This window comes from Saimiri boliviensis, chromosome 1 (genome assembly GCF_048565385.1).
Source record: "Saimiri boliviensis isolate mSaiBol1 chromosome 1, mSaiBol1.pri, whole genome shotgun sequence".
Taxonomy (NCBI): Eukaryota; Metazoa; Chordata; class Mammalia; order Primates; family Cebidae; genus Saimiri; species Saimiri boliviensis.
The window spans coordinates 97,532,349-97,544,399 of NC_133449.1; the positions used below are offsets into that span (position 1 = coordinate 97,532,349).

Genomic DNA, 12,051 nt, shown 5'->3' on the forward strand with positions numbered 1-12,051 from the left:
AGCTCCTGGAAACCTCTTCAGAGAGCACAAGCCACAGATGGTTTCTGTGACTTGTGTTGATGAAAAGAATCAAACTCTGTGAAATATTTGAAGAGATTTATTCTGGGACAAGCCATGTCCCATAACATAGCCCTCAGGACACCCTGAGAACATGTGCCCAAGGTAGTAGGGGTGGTGCTTGGTTTTATACATTTCAGGGAAACATGAGACATCAGTCAAATACATTTAAGATATACATTGGTTTGGACCAGAAAGACGGGACAACTTGAAGTAGGAGGGCTTCCAGGTTACAGGCAGATCTTAAAATTTTCTGATTGGCAATTGGTTGAAAGAGTTATCAATAAAAAGAAATGCCTGGGTGAAGCAGCAACATTCTCTGGGGTAAATACCTGAGGTTTGTTGTCTCACACCAAGAAGACTAAGGACGTGGACACACACAAGGAGTGAGTTTAGGAGTGGGGTATTAATAGGGAAAAGAAAGAGAAAGGAGAACAGCTCTCTCTCTTGTGAGAGAGAAGGACTTCCAAATGGAAACTCCAGCCCAGAATGGGAGTGCACTGGATTTTATAGGCAGGCTTGAGGAGGCAGTGTCTGATTTCCACAGGGCCCAAGGATTGATTGGACCAAGTGTGAAGTTCACATAACATGTGGAAAAGGCTGGCCACCCCACCCTAATCTTATGCAAATAGGCTTTCCACTTGGCCAGCACCATGTTGTCTGCACACATGGCTGGAAAAGAGAAAGGAAGATGGAGCCATCATTTGAACTTGCCTAGTCCCAGGTAGCTTTTTCCTATTGGCACAACTGCTGATATTCACCCATGCTAGCTTCTAGCTTACTTGCCTATGTTTGCAGCTCAATTTTACAGGCTGCTCTTTGTTAAAAAAGAAAATGATTTGGGGTCCACTTTTCATTCAAAAGAAAATCTTATTGAGGACTTCCATACCCTCACGATCTGCTTAAATAATCTCTTCTTAACTCCTGCATCATGGGTGACAATAAGAGATTATGGAGACCAAAGTTTTATCATGCAGAGGAAGTCTCCAGATGGCAGGCTTCAGAGAAAATAGATTGTAAATATTTCTTATCAGACTTTGGGTCTGTGTTGATGTTAATACGGTCAGTCTTTCCTGAATTCCAAAAGGGAGGAAGGCATAATAAGGCATGTCCAATGACCCCTCTTTCCGTGCTGGTCTGAACCAGTCTTTCAGGTTAAATTTGGAGTGCCCTGGCCAAGGAGGGATCCCATTCAGATGGTTGGGGCTCAGGGGTGAGGGACCTCCAGATTTTATTTTTGGTTTACACTTATGTTTTGCCTGGGCACATCTTCAAGCTCTGGCTCAATAAGCCTCAATTAACTAAAACTCTTGCCTCAGTCTCTCATTTTGGTTAACAGAGTACTGTGGTCCTAATTACAATAGTTGCCATTTACTGAGATCTTTCTTTGTGTCTGGTTCTGAACTAAGTTCCTATGTTAGCCATTTGGATGATAGAAACAACCGGAGATTATGGTATTATTATTCTTATTAAATAGGAAACTGAGGCACAAGGATATGAGGGCCACATTGTAAGCAGGAAAGTCAGGATGCAAAGTCTAACCAAGGCGACGCCAACACCTGCTCTTAGAGTGATACTGTCTGCCTAATCTCTGTATTTATTGTCTATTTTGCATCAGTCTTCAGGTGGATGCCTTTGGCTGTGGGTAAGAAAGTAGGTGCAGGCTGTTTTCAGTAAGGAAATGCTATTGCTCCCCCTTGTGTCCTCGTGCTGTAATTGAGGTCCACTAGCACTAAATACATCGTAGATACAGACAAATTTCAAGAATAGATCACATGTAAGCTTCCTGCTTTCTAGAACATCCTGTGCTAACACAGATATACTGACAGCTTTTGCAGAGACAAATAAGGCATTTCAAAACAAACACATATGCTTAGAGAAGTATAACTATCATGTACCCCACAGAACAGACTACTCAAAAAATACTTTTTGAAGCAAAAACTCAACTTGTTTCTAGAAATGACAGAGGTTCTCAGAGGTCTTGAGGTCAGCATTTTCTGAGCCTTGTTGAACACAGAGCAGTTTAAAATAATAACACATTGATCTAATATTATAAGTGATTATGAGATATTTTACATTGAGAATAGAGTATAAAGCAAAGATGATCTCACAGATTAATTATTATAAGAAAACAAAAACTAATGTATAACATTTTTGCAATATGAGAATATTTTTAAATAGATGAATTAAATCATGGTTTTGTTAAGAGAACAAAATTTAGTACTGCATGTTGAAATTATATGATAAAAAGTGCAACACAATCTGTGGATCTTCAAACAAAGAGCCACATGAAGAAAACAGTATGTTGGGAAATGGGATGATGGGCATCTGAACATTTGTGCAGGACAGGATCCCCACTGAAAATTCTAGCAGGTTCACGTATGGCTCACCATTCTTTAAAGCAGATTTTCTAAAATGAAGAGAAATACATAAATGAAATTTAACCTTTTTATTTTAATTTGATCTTAAGTATATTTCACAGAAGTCATATTCGTGGCATTGTTCATCTGTCTATGGAAGAACTCAGGAGAATATTTGAGAATTAATAGTGATCCAAGGAACTGCGGTTGACAGGAATTTGTAAAGAGAAAAGAGATGAAGATGAAGGAAGAGAAATAAGGGAAAGTTTTCCTTTTACCCTACAATACTATGCAACCCAATCTTCATTCTAACTAAGTGCAAGAGTCAGTTTAGGTCCTAGATTCTTATGGTAAGAGCATAGACAATCAGAGGTGACCACAATAAGTGAGGATACCAGTTAGGAGGCTTCTGTGGTAACCCTACCAGTAAGTGATAAGGGATAGAATTTAGAAAACAAATGTTATAATAAAGAAAGAAAGAAAATCAAATGTATTTCTGTGCTTAAAAGTAGAATTAGTTGGATGCATTAACTTATTTTACATTGGAATGGAAAGAATAGCAGGAATTTAGGACAGCTCTCAAGTTGGGATGGTAAAGAATCATTCTCAGAGGTACCAAATACTGAAGGAAAAACACCTGATAGGAAAGAAAAAAGGCATGGTGAGTTTAACTTTGAATATGATGATGTTAAGACACTGTCTTACATCATACTCTTAGAAATATATGTCAGTTAAATTCTAGGCTAGACCCATTCATTAGTAATTTGTCAATATGCAAATTTTGCCAATATACAAAAACTACAGTTAAAATTGAGGTCACTCAGGCAGAGAAAACAGAGCAAGAAAGACAAGGGACAAGAATGGAGCCCTGGGATCAGAAACTTTTCAGTGGTCAGAGGAGAAAAAGCACCCACAAAGGAAAGTAAAAATATTGCTGACCTGACAGCAAGAAACACAAGAGAGAGGGTAGGGAGAGCTTGTATGAGAGGCGGTGGTAAATATAGTAATGGTAATGCCTCCAAGTGGTTAAGGTTGAAAAGGACAAAGAAGTTTCCATCAGCCATAAATACAGTCACTAATGACTTTTCAAAGTTATTTCAGAGATATGGAGGGTGGTATGTGGGCAGGACACAGGGATTGGAAATGAATGTTAGAAAAAGCAAAAACAGAAAGTTCTATGCTGTTTGGAAAATGACAGTGAAATGAAAAAGACTGCTGGCCTCTCCAACCACACCTCAGAGACATAAAATAGGGGAGAAGTAGCAGCCTCTACAGCAGGCACTGAGTCCTCAGAGGAGATTCAGGTCTCAGCGAAGTCAAGAGTGTTCTTTCTGAAGACTGTAGGGGGAAGGAAGCCCATTAACAATGGAACATTAAGTGTTCCTTCTGCCCTCTGCCCTGCTTCCCAAGTACCCCATGCTAGTCTACTGATCCTTCGGGGTTCTGCTTAAATGACTTCCTCAGGAACTCTCTTGGCTCAAAGCATTTCCCTTTTTGTATATTCCAATAACCCAGGATAGTCTCCTATTGTGCCACTCTTCACTCATGTATTTGTTCTGTTTCTGTTTTCTTCTGAACTGCAAGTCTCATGAGACCAGGAAATACATTTACTATATTCACTACTGTATCCCCACGCAATGACAACTCAATAAATAATTTATGGGATGCATACATGAATCAATCAATCTATAGGGATTCCAGAGAGTAGAGTGCATATGGCTGGTCCAGCGGGGAGCAGTGGGAGAATGAGTGGGTGGGCGGGAAAAATAAGGTTGTATTGGAATGAGAGTAGGATAAAGTAGATGACTCAGAGGGACATGGAATTTAGTTTGAGATGAAGAAGAACTTGGATGAGAGACAAAAGGTATTAATTAGTTTCAGCGCTCTGCCTGTAATTCCAGTCTCAAGAAAGTTCTGTGTTGATATTTTAAAGATTTCAGGTAAAATTCAAATGTGGATGATGTTCACTAATCATGGTACAAACAGTGCCCCAGGGTCTTTGCCCAGATTTTCAAACAGAATATTGGTCATTAATTGAGATCTGGGTAAAACGGTAGCAAGTTAAAGCCCATCTGCCCATCCATCCATCCATTCATCTCTCCATTCATCATCTGTCCCTTTATCCACACATCCATCTTTACATCCACCCACCTGTCCCTTTACTCACTCATCCATCTGCACATCCATCCACCCATCCATCTGTACATCCACCCGCCCATCCCTTCATCCACCCATCCATCTGACATCCACCCAGCCATCCCTTCATCCACCCATCCATCTGTACATGCACCCACCCTTCCCTTCATCCACCCATCCATCTGTACATCCACCCAGCCATCCCTTCATTCACCCATCCATCTGTACACCCACCCTCCCATTCCTTCATCCACCCAACCATCTGTACATACAACCACCCATCCCTTCATCCATCCACACATCTGCACAACCACCCATCCTTTAATCCACCCATCCTATCTGTACAGCCACTCACTTGACCCCTTAATCCACACATCCATCTGAACATATACCCACCTGTCCCTTCATCCACCCATCCATCTGTACACCCACTCACCCATCCCTTCATCCACCCAGCCATCTGTACATCCATCCACCTGTCCATTATCCATCCATCCATCTATTCATCCAGTCATCTATCTACGTATCCATTCTTCAAATCTTACTGGCGGCCTGGGTGTAAAGGAGACAAAACCTCTGCCCTTGTGGATTGGTGGAAAGGCAATAAATAAGATAAAATGGAGTAATGGAAGATGATGAGTGCTGAGATGAGTCAAACAGTGAAGAGAGTAAGGAGTGGGTGTGTGTTGAACTTGGGGTGGTTGGGTGGGTGAAAAACCTGAGTCAAAAGAGCCAGAGAAAACTTCACTGAGAAGGTGATATTTGAGCAGGACAAAGAATGTAAGGAAGCACATCATAAAAAACCATCTAGAAGTGAGCATAGCAGGCAGAAGAAATGGCTGATGTAGAGGTCTTGAATGTTCAAGTCCCTGGCATGTTCAGGACTTAGGCAGGAACCAGGTGAGGCAGGAGGAGAGAGAGGGAGGGAGACACAAGTAGGATCCGTGTCAGAAGCTGAAGAGGAAGTGATGGGAGGGGTTCGTTTGTTGTTGTAAGGATTTGATTTAGCTTTTCCTCTAGCAGACATGGGAGTCTTTGGAGGCTCAAAGAATGTGACCTAAAACCTGAGACAGGTCTTTAAAAGGTACCTCTGGCTGGTAAGTTTAAGGAGGGTGTCAAAAATGGAAGGAGGGCATTTGGGAACCATTGTGTCATCTGAATGACAGATTGAGACCCAAGTGGTCGAGGTAGGGTCCTAATAAGTAGTAACATTCTGGATATAATTTGAAAGTAAAGCTGACAGAATTTGTCATTGAATTGGGTATGGGTAAGAAAGAAGGAGGAAAGGAAGATCTCAGGTTTTTTGCCTGAAAGGATGGAACTGGCATTTACTGAGAAAAGAAAGGCCATAGGTAGAGGAGATTTGGAATAGGGCTCCATTTGGAATACATTAAGCCTGACAACTTTCTTAAATGTCCAAGTGGCAAGATTAAATGAGCTATTTAGAGCTCAGGGGACAGGAACAGTCAAGGGATACTTGGGCTGGGCATGGTGGCTCACACCTGTAATCCCAGCACTTTGGGAGGCCTAGGCGGGTAGATCACTTGAGGCCAGGAGTTTGAGACCAGCCTGGCCAAAATGGTGAAACCCCGTCTCTAATAAAAATACAAAAATTAGCTTGACATGGTGGTGTGTGCCTGTAATCCCAGCTACCTGGGAGGCTGAGGCAAGAGAATCACTGGAACCTGGGAAGCAGAGGCTGCAATGAGCTGAGATGGCACCACTACACTCCAGCCTGGGTGACAGAGAGAGACACTATGTAAAAAAAAAAAAAAAAAAAAAAAAAAAAAGGACATCACAAGCATATTGATTTTATCTAAAGCCATGAAACTAGATGGGATCACCAAGAGAGAGAAATGACCAGAAATGAGCCCTGGCACCCTCCTACATTAAGAAATTCGGTAGGAAAAAAAAAGAACTGGCAATAGAGACACAGAGAGATCAGTCAGATAGAAAGAAACCCAGGAATTTGCAGAATCTAAAAGTAAGGAATCTTTTAAAGAGGAGGGAATGACCAGTCACATTAAATGCTAACTGTCATGCACGTAGGATGAGGACTGGGAATAAATCACTGGATTTAGCAACACCATATCACGGGAAACTTGAGAAGTTAGTGTTTCTGGAATGGTAGGAATGAAGGCCTATTTAGAGTGGTTTCCAGAAAATGTGGGGCAGGGAAGGTTAAAAATAATGAGTAAATCGAACTATTTCAGGGAAGTTTGTTGTAAAGGAGAAGAAAATTACCAGAATGTTACCACTTATTAGGACCCTACCTCTACCACTTGGGTCTCAATCTGTCATTCAGATGACACAATGGTTCCAAATGCCCCCCTTCCATTTTTGACACCCTCCTTAAACTTACCAGCCAGAGGTACCTTTTAAAGACCCATCTCAGGTTTTAGATCACATTTTTTGAGCCTCCAAAGAAAAATATGATGGAAAATCTGGAAGGGACTAGGAACAGGAGACAATGTTTATTTTTAATGGAAGAAATAGTAATCAATGTGTTCAACTTAGGAGGATGCCCAGAGGCAAGGGAGAAGTACTGGAGCAGCCTCCTGGGGCAGGTGAGCAGAGCCTCAATCTAGTGCATAAGGGAAGAGCTGAGCCTTGGCAGAGACGTGCATGGACCATCCTTGGTAAGTGATGGGAAGCTGAAGCAAGGGTGTGCAGATGCTGGGAGCTGGTGCAGATGCTGGTGGGAGTCTGCAAAGGCGCTTTTCCAGTGGCTTCTGCTTTCTCAGAAGGTCATTGGCTGAAGGTGAGGATGGGAAGAGGTACTGGCAGTTTAAAGAGAAAGAGTGGTGGTGAAATCATCCTCTAGGATGGTGGGAGCGAGAAAGAACTCAGTCCATGCAGGAAGTCAGTCAGGCCACAGCAGGGTTGCCCTGGAAGTGCATGGGCATGATCTCGAAGTGATGACCCTCAGCGTGATTCAGGGTTCCCTCCAGGTCCACCAGCCACACAGCTGCAGACATGGAGGCAGGAGTTGGGTATCACCAGGTGAGATATCAGTCAGGGACAGCAGAAAGCAAAAGAGGAGTGAGGGAGTTGGGGTTGTGTGCAAGGTGGGTTAAGAGGGTGGAATTTCACTTGAAAGCATGAAGGAAGGAAGCATAATGAAGAGATGTGTGGGTCAAAGGATTTTATGTTGACTGTTGGAGTTGAGGTAGCAGAAGAAAGGGGCAGGAAGGAAAGAGGCAGAGGTAGAAGAGAACAAGGCTGGAGGCTGAGACGATGGCCAGGGTTGCGGTCATCAGTGTTGTGGAGGTCCAGGGCCTGCCTGGGACTGAATGCTGGGTGAGATTACTAGCAGAGGGCACAGGAGATCACAATGGTCACGTGGAGGGGATCATCTGTGTGGCTTCTGAAGTTGACAAGCAGGATGAATGTCAAGTGGAGTGGCTGTGACTCAGGACCAGAGCCTTTGAGAGCTGAAGAGGAGAAGTGACACTGGGTGAATGGGGTGGGAGTGCTGCTGCTCGATGCCAGGAGACTCAGCTGTGACCAGAAGCAGTAGGGAAAACACCAGTGGCACCTCCAGCCCCCTCGATTGGAGGACTGTGCAGAAAAACCCTCCTGAGAGGGCAGCAGGGCACAGCACTCAGGGAAGACCCAGCGAAAGGGAAACTGGGCACAGAAGAGTGTGAGACGCAGGGGACTTTACCAGGGTGAGTTCTTGAGAAACTGGGGAAGGTTTCTGAGAAGGATGGAGGGGAGGACAGAAATGGAATTGAGTATTTCTAGAGTGTTATGGAGATTTTGAGAGCAGGGTAATGTAGCAAGTAGGGGATGAGGGGTAATCTGGAGGTGCATGGCATTCCAGGGATAAAAGCAATCATAGGCTTAGACTTGAGGTCTCAAGGAAGAGCATGGTAGTAAGGCTGTGAGAGCAGGGGAAGGAGAGCGGGAACCAGATCCCTCATAGAAGGCATGGAGGCAGGAACGACCATCTTACTCCAAGCCCAAGGGATCCTCCATGCCCCTGTGAATGGAGGTCAGCAGGCCTGGGAAGAGGTTTTTCTTCTGACTATGCTGGCCTCAGTTGCTCTGGAGCCAAGGAGCTCAGGAGGCTGGAGGGCCTATAAAGACTGCTCCACACGTGGTGCAGGGAACCATCAGGGCCACAGGGGAGGCATTCAGGGATCATTCCCAAATGCAGCTTCCCATGATGTCTTCAAGGCAGTTGCGCCATTAGCAGTCCTGACCTGGTTCCCCAGCCCAAAAGGCCAATTAGAAAGTGGAACTCAGGTTGTGAAACCAGCATAAGAAAGCCTAAGGAGCTTATATATGCGAGATGGTTGGGTGAGCAAGTGCAGAGGAGAAAACCGCGGTATTTTGTTATGGCAGCCTGAGTGGATTAACACAGACAGGGGTCTCTGTGTCACAATGTGGGAAGAACTGGGGTCACATACTGGCCTCTCCCACTGGCAACAGTGCCTCCCCGGTCTTATTTGTGACAAGGAGGACCATGGTCATGGGGTTGGGGGGGTGTCTACATTTACGTACCATACAGAGATGTGGATTTTAAGTCCACCATGAGGACAGGCAATGAATGTTCTTTCAACGTTTTGAGTTTCCACTAACACAACACTACAAGCCACATGTCTGTGGTTTCCTTGTTGCAATTCACCTTATTCTGACCGAGCTACACAAACTCTCATACCTAGCAGCACCATAAAATGTAGTGTCTTCATCAACTACGTGAATCTCTTCTCTCTAGCCTGCTGCTTTATGGAACTAGGAGAGGAAAAAAACTCAAAGGGTAAATGACATGACCCAAGAAATGAGCTTCCACCACCTGGAAGGAAGCCACCAGCCTCCTTATTAAAATTGCAAGACACTCTGACCTCAAATATGGAGAAATTCTTCCATGTGTCTTTGTGTTGGACATTGTCATTTGTGGGTACCATCATCTATGTATAATAATTGCTTTTCAGAAAAACAAGTAGAAAAATAAGCAATTTTTTTTCCATTCTAAGATACATCAGAAATTCTGAAATGTAGGCTTCAAGATGGGCCAGAAAATCTGATGACCTGAAAGGAGTTCAAAAGTATGCAGAGGGCTGGGGGTGGAAGTGTGAGTGAGACAGCCAGGCTGACATTGTCAAGAAAAGGGGCTGGGAGAATCACTAGCTTCCTAGAAGAGCATCAGTGGGGCCTCCCAGGAAACTCAATCAGGGGGATAATGCCCCAAAAGTCATTTTGGAAATGTGTAACTCAGCACAGGAAAAGTGAACAAGGGTGAGAATACCCCTTATGGAAATGAGATTCACACATTTTCATGTAAGGTGAGCTCAAGGGAACATCAGCTACCTTGGTGAAGCCATGGGTTCCTGGGGCAAATGTTTCAACCAGAAGCCAAAGTCAGATGTAGATCCCAGGCGAGGGAAAAGTCTTCATGCTTCAAAGACCAGAAGAGAAATGGGGGTTGAGTGGAGGAGCCAAGATTATGCCAAAGGGAATAGATAGGTAAGGAATTATAGGAGAGAAATTAAAGGTGAACTAAAATCTTATTTGCAAAGAGGATAGTCAAGGGCAAGGAACTGCAGCCCCTAATGAAGAGCAATCCCAGGACTGGGGGCTGTGGATGGCTTCACAGGTCTGCTGAGCTGACGGGAGGTCCCCTGCCCATGCTTCATCCCAGCCTAAGGTAATCTGTGCTGGTCATGCATCCCCAAGTAACAGAAATTGTGCGTAGATGGATTGCAATGGTGGACAGGTTTGAGAACAGGCAACTGATAAAAGGGCTGAAGTGGAAAATGTCTTTGAAACCAGAGTGACATATCTCCCTCTTTTTATCACTTGAGAGTGACAGGGGGGAAGTTAATCAGCATCAACAGCAAAATGACCCTGCCTTTGCAGTGGCCCCCAAGTCTGCTCTTTCCCTAATTTTGTTTTCTCCATTGGCTACTGAATATGTGCTGGTAAAATTAACCTCATTTTACTGATTACCACAATTACAGAAGGCATCCATTAAACAAATATTTTTGAGCATCTGCTCTGGCCAGGCACTGTGTATATCATGGGAATGGAATGGTGAACAAGATAAAGATGACTTTTCTCCTCATAAATCTAACAAGCTCAATTTATCGAACTGCAGTCAGAGTGCATGCCATACTTCTGATTGACCCTTCTACTCACCCAAAGCTTCTTTCCTTTCCATTCCAACGCATGTTTTCAGATGTTCTATTTGGCTCAGATGTGAAAACATATCATCATGTCCATTGCTATACGACACTGCTTTTATTTCATAACCAATGACAAAATGGACTCTTGCTGGTACACCATCACCAGCTCTCTTGCACAACTCAACATTTCCCAGAACGTTCACCCATCTCCTCCCTCCTCCCCTCTCCTCCTCCCTAGGAAAAGCATGACTCTTTTCCAGGCTCAGCCCCTCCACTTGTGTTCTAGGTTTGATCTCTCAATCCTCCGAGCTCCCAATACAGTCTCACCTTTCAAAGGATTCTTCTATGTCTCAGTTCTGACGTCTGTATCTATCAGCTTCAGATAGTGACATCGCTCACTGAGCATGTTCTAGACATACATGCCCTTATAACTGAAGCCTGCCCTCATCACTTTCCTATGAAACTGCTGCCCTACCTCTCTCCTTCCTTTCTCTGCCCAAATTCTTACAAAAGAGCTCTAGTCTGGCCTTCGACACCCCCACCACACACCTCCCCCTTGGAGCCTTAGGGCTTGATTTCTCTGCAATACTCCTGAACTGCTCATTGAAGGTAATGGATTGCCCTCCAACTGACTTGCTAATGGAATCTTCTCAGCTGTCATCTGTTCGATGCTGGTACCATTTGACACTTTGACCACTTCCTCTTTGACACTACTTTTGGCCTCCATGACACCTACTTTCTTCTTTGTGTCCCTCCCATCACTCTGATTGCTATTTTTGGGTTCATTCACTGATTCTTCTTAAATGTAGGCATTTTCACTAATTTGCGTGTCATCCTTGCGCAGGGGCCATGCTAATCTTCTCTGTACCATTCCAATTTTCGTATATGTGCTGCCGAAGCGAGCACAAATGTAGGCATTTTCTAAAGATCTTTCTTTCCTCCTCTTCCTAGGGACTCTCATGGATTCCCATAACTTCAACTATCAGCAAATGCTGATGGCTTCAAGACCCATATCAAGCCAGTCCTTCTCTTCACTCTGCCTCACTTCACAACACCTGCAAATTCACTCATAGTACCTACAAAATATCCATCACACTAGTTCACTTCTTTCATTGTCACTATCACTGTCCCAATTCAGGCCTCATCATCTCTTACCAGGAGCATTACAATAGCTTCCTAATTATTCGCCATGTTTGCTCTCATCTTAGTGCACTCAATTTAATTTCCTCCTTAATAACAATCAATGGTTCCCACAGCCCATAGAATCATGTCCATATTCATCGCTTCAGAGTCTTCACTCTGGGTGCATGTCCTTGCTCCAAATATGGGCAAATTATTTACCTTCTTTGATCTCTGTATCCTTACCT

At 43.8% G+C, this 12,051-nt stretch overlaps 1 non-coding gene across 1 annotated transcript; it reads right to left on the minus strand.

Moving 5' to 3' along the window:
• Window positions 1-11,483: 11,483 nt before the first annotated feature.
• LOC120362019 (U6 spliceosomal RNA) lies at window positions 11,484-11,590 on the minus strand. The gene has a single exon (XR_005578025.1). It is a non-coding gene; the product is annotated as a U6 spliceosomal RNA (small nuclear RNA).
• Between the last annotated feature and the right edge of the window lie 461 nt (window positions 11,591-12,051).